Source organism: Eurytemora carolleeae, unplaced genomic scaffold (genome assembly GCF_000591075.1).
Source record: "Eurytemora carolleeae unplaced genomic scaffold, Eaff_2.0 scaffold734, whole genome shotgun sequence".
NCBI classification, from domain to species: domain Eukaryota; kingdom Metazoa; phylum Arthropoda; class Copepoda; order Calanoida; family Temoridae; genus Eurytemora; species Eurytemora carolleeae.
Window position 1 is genome coordinate 119,721 of NW_019396645.1, and position 5,429 is coordinate 125,149.

General features: G+C 30.8%; 1 protein-coding gene across 1 annotated transcript in view; it reads left to right on the plus strand.

Moving 5' to 3' along the window:
- The first annotated feature begins 5,211 nt into the window (after positions 1–5,211).
- Positions 5,212–5,429, plus strand: part of LOC111706823 (uncharacterized) — a 43,157-nt gene continuing 42,939 nt past the window's right edge. Inside the window, exon 1 of the mRNA XM_023479763.1 lies at positions 5,212–5,296. The gene's annotated coding sequence lies outside the window, so the exon portion shown is untranslated. The remainder of the gene's footprint in view (positions 5,297–5,429) is intronic.

Sequence of the window (5,429 nt, forward strand, 5' to 3'; positions counted from 1 at the left end):
TCGCTACTAATCTTACTTCTATCCGTTGCGTCTATAAGGAGAAAATTGTTAAAGACGTGACAAACCGAATAACTTACTGGCCATAAAAATTCAGAAAATTGCAACATATTACTTAGACCGTAAAAAATCAATTAAGTTTCAAACGAATCATTTCAATATGACAACCTATAGTCATCGATTATCTTTCGCCACATTTGTATATAGTTTATATTTTATAATATTTTATTTTTTAGAAAACGTTTTTAACGGATTTCAAAAATTGTGAGTGGTGCGCGGCATTCTTAGATAGTTGCGCAAGCGACAAGAGAAATAAACAAATTCAAAACAAATTAATCAAAAAATATTATAAAATATAAACTATACACAAATGTGGCGAAAGATAATCGATGACTATAGGTTGTAATATCTGAATGATTTGTTTGAAATTAAATAGATTTTTTTACGGTCTAAGTCGTATGTTTCATCTTTCTGAATTTGTATGGCCGCTAAGTTATTCGGTATGAGACGTCTTTAACAATTTTCTCCTTAACCTCCGATCTTTTCGAAGGCCATTTTATGTTTTTTTGAATAAAAGCAATACTTTACTTAAATGAATAAGATCTTTGTTTTAACCTTTTTTTGTGGTTAATATAGATCACTTGACAGTTTGAGTTCTTAGAAATTGTTTTATTTCTTGATGTTGATTTATTTGCTTTGATGATTTTCTGGTGAGTTTTTAAGATTTATTTTATCAAAACCGGATCAACATCAAATGAATCCTAAACAGGGGTTACAGCAAGAAATATATAGACCAGGAACCGCCATATGTCATGCGTCAAATCTGTGTACTACAGTGGGAGGAGATCAAAACAAAGAATTCAGGGGCAACGCATCATTTTTGAGGGAAAAGGGCTCAAGGGGTGGAATAAGAATATATTGCTAGCTATTGTATTTTCCATATTGACCAGAAAGCCAAAAATTATAAGTATTCGCTCTAACTTGATATATTAACTTGTTTTTTTGTTGGACTGTAATATCACATCAGAGGTTTAGTCCTCTCCCTTCAACTGCTGTGGGGGCTCTGAGTTTGTTTACATTCCTCCCACAGTAAATAGTACAAAATATGCGTATATCTGAGTTGGGTGTTCCTGTATATAGTTCCTTGATTAGAAGGTTGTGCGATGTGCATTGTACAGATTAGAATTAATATACCCCTTATTGGTAGCCTGGTTTGCCACTTCAACTAAAGTAAATTGCGCGTAAGATTGAATTCATGAACGTCTTTAACCATAACCCCTTGAATTGAAGGAATTGAAGAGCTATTGAGAAAAACAAAAAAGTGTTGAATCTCTTATGTGTAGCTGGATAAATATATTTTCTTATTCGTCGAGCTCACAAAGTCGTACAATGTCCTAGTTAGTTAGTCCTAAAATAATATTTAATTGAAACTGAACAGAAAATGAGAATATGTGGAGGCAATAATGAAAATGAATGAAAAGTTAATTTCTCAAATTACTGCAACTACTACTAAAATAATATTTAATTGAAATTATACTAAAAAGAAAATGAGAATAGATGGAAGCAACAATGAAAATGAATGAACAGTTAATTTCTCAAACTGATAGAAAATTGATGAACCAAGAATATAGATTCCATTTATTCTGTATTATACTAGAGAAAGAATATAAAGTAAGAATACCGGGGAATTGGGTTAAGCTTCTTATTCTCAAGAAAATCGTGGATTTTGGGAAATTATATAGAGTTGTCAGGGTTTGCACAAAAACTAGCCTAAATTGTCAAGTACTAGCTTAACTTTGCTACTTAAAAGAAAGAGAGGGGGGGGGGAAGAATTAATTTTTCTTTTCATAAAAAAAAATATTTTTGATAAAAAAATTTCATTTATTATTTCATTTTCTAAATGTTCAAAGTCAATCCTTCTCCCTGCAGTGAGGAGAGGGAAGGGGGGGGGAGTAACTTTTTAGTAAAATTAATCGATAATTTGATAAAATGAATAATAATAGAATTACAAATTATTTGGGAACATGGAGTGCATCATCAACACTTGGTTAATAAAATAAATTTTAATTAAAAAAAATAGTCTTTAGCTTTCGTTTTGTTTCCTGTGCTTTGAATTTCAATAAAATTGAATGGTTAGTCAGGAAGCAATTTCCTTTTTAAGTTTATTATATATGTAGAAGTTAAGGAGATATTGATCTACCAGCAGTTGTAATTGATATCATGTTGATACCAGTTTCCTTGGATTTGAATATACAAGATTACCCACAAAGGATGAGCCTGTAAAGACGACCTGAAACACTTAAAGTATGACGATTTCTAGGTTGAAAAATCAACTATATACAAATGTGGCGAAAGATAATCGATGACTATAGGCTGTGATTTCTGAATGATTTGGTTGGAATTAAATTGATTTGTTTACGATCCGAGTTGAATGTTGCATCTTTCCGAATTTGTATGGACACTACGTTCTTCGGTATGAGTCGTTTTTAACAATTTTCTCCTTATAGACGCAACAGATAGAAGTAAGATTAGTAGCGATCAAAAGCGCTTTTTTATCGCATTAAGACTATAACCCCTTGAATTTTTCGCGAACACTCCCTTTAAGAACTAGTTAAGGACATCTTATAAACTATAGTTCAGATTAACAGCTCAAGATCTTTAATTACAATGGAGTCCTCAAAACAAAACAAAACTATTCTTCAGGAATACTTTTATTAATATTGATTTACTTCTGATACTGCAGACTAAAGAGAGATTGTTATTCTGTCTCTGTCAGTTCATCTTCTAAATTTCTATTCTAAACCCATCAGTGTTCAAGAGGGGGGAAATCAGTTTTAGAGAGGGGCGGAAGGGGAATTAGAAATTTTCAATTGATATTATGGCTCAAATATTCGAAGATTACAGATGGTCATGTCGTTTTTGTGAACGAACGCAATTTTTGAGAATGAACTAAATTTTTCGTCAACGCTGGTGTCGAACCATTTGGACCATTCAGAGAAATGAAACAGCGATCATTTTTTAAAACATACGATTTAAATCGTTCAAACAAACTTGAAAACACAGATCTTATTTTACTGAATGAACGAATTTTCCAAAAGAGTTTGACAAAAACGATCGTTTTTCACTGAACGAACGATCCCATCTCCACCAGAGATTTATTAATAAACAGAGAGAGTTAAATTATGAAAACCATCTTAACTACTATTCCTCCACTTCTCATCTCAAATTAAACTTGTAGTTAACCTAGCCGTGTCTAGTTCTACTACTCCTCTGTTTAAATTTAAAAGAACGGAACATATTGTCTCTATATCTAATTTTCTAATCCTTATTTCTTTTATCTCTACTATTTTATGTTTTAGACACTAGACCAAACTAAGAATTTGCTAGTTTTTTTTTGTAATAGTTTGAAATATCAAAGGTTTGTAACAATCTAGCCCTCTCTCTCCTTAACTTTATCAGCTTAAATGCGCTGTCAAAAACTATAAACTCTCTATCTATCCAGATATATTTCTACTATCCGTAAATAACCAGAGTCTGCATTGAACTGATATTTATTTAAAGGAATCAATATTTGCCCAGACCTGTGAGGCCGGTCAGCGCGACAAAATATCAAAACATATATTTTACTAAGATAAAGACAAAATTTGATAAGTATAGCGTTTACATTACAGGTTTACACCATAAAGTTAAAAAGATTTATCGATCAGAAACCTAGAGTTTATTTAAGTATTAAGTAATCGTTACAAAAGTTCAGAAAAACAAAAAAGTGTAAATAAATTGTTTCTATCAAAGTCTAAAATTTTAAAAAGATTGAATCACAGAATCTCAGAAAAGTTGCAAAATTGTAATTAGAAAATTTGCAATTTTCAGTTCTGGTATAAGTTTTACGGAAATATTGCTTTTCAATGGTTCTTAAGGTTTCAATTGAATAGCGTATATTTAATCCTTTAGAATATATAAAGAAGAAAGGAACTAGAGAATTTAAATAACTTTTCCTTAAAAATTAGACCAGAACTGAAAATTGCGAATTTTAGTACTGCACTGCATCTGTTTCCTTATATTCATGATTCTCTGCAACTGTACTGCACTGCATCTGTTTCCTTATATTCATGATTCTCTGCAACTGTAAACTTCTTTCTTTCTTTAACAAATCATTTTAAAAGCCATTAAAAGACTATATTTAAGGTCGAAGATTAATTTAACCTTGGATTCGTCATATTTTAAGTGTTTCAGGTCGTCTTTACAGTCTTATCCTTTGTGGGTAATCTTGTATGTACGATCATGAACTTTTGACCCAATTTGCCCTAAATTTTGATTAGGAACTTTATAGAACCACAGGAATGTTCTTATAGTTTGGTTTACAAGTTCTAAGTTGAGTTTTTCTGTCTGTCTGTTTGTCTTTTTGTTTTGTGTTTTATTATTTTATTATTTTATTATTATTTTATATAAAAGTTGACCCACTAAACTTCAATTGTTTAATCAAACAGCCAAACATAGATTACAATTTTATACATATATTTGAAAATGTTTACAGACTTTTAACGTGAAATTGTTTTTATTTTAATTTGTCTATCAATAAAAAACAGAAAAAAATAATAATTTCCCAGATTTAAGCTTTTTATCGATTGGTAAATTGTTTTGTGATAAAATTTGTAATTCCTGGATGGTTATAAACAATTTTTTTATTTCTGCTGAAGAAATTTTGAATGATTTCCTGTATTTTTATTATCATCAGTCGACCTAATTTTATTTATTCATAATTGGTAAATATTTTTTAAAAAACGTTTCCATCTCTATTTTTCACCCCTTGAAGCTTATGCCACAGTATTAAGAGGAAGTGTCTGATGAGTTCACTTAAGAAAAATTACATAAATAATTTATAAACACTTGGGATGGAACCGTTCTCGGCTAAGAAAACCTAGAACGGAACATGGATGGAACAATTGGAAGAAAAGAAACAAGAACGGAACGATCTAGCTGAAGACCCTCATTCTAGAACGGAACGGATTTACGGAAAGATTTAAAAAAAGTCAGAATGTCCTATCCCCCATCCTTAACAACATATGTTCATCAAGCTGGAGCAATATTCTTTTTGTATTTCAATACTAAGGGTTGACATTTGTATATAGGTGATGTGTCTAATCTATCCCGTCTATCTAGACTAGATCAACTAACTAGGAGAACCTCTAATAGACATATAACTATTTATAGGTGATGTGTCTCATCTATCCCATCTATCTAGACTAGATCAACTAACACTGTCCAACAACCCTTGCATTAAGCAACCAGAAGATATTCAGTAAGTATATTTATTATTATTATTATTATTATTATTATTATTATTTATTATTTATTATTATTATTATTATTATTATTCAGTGGCGTAAATAAGGGGGGTTATTGGGGTTATTTACCCCCCCCTGGGTTTACAG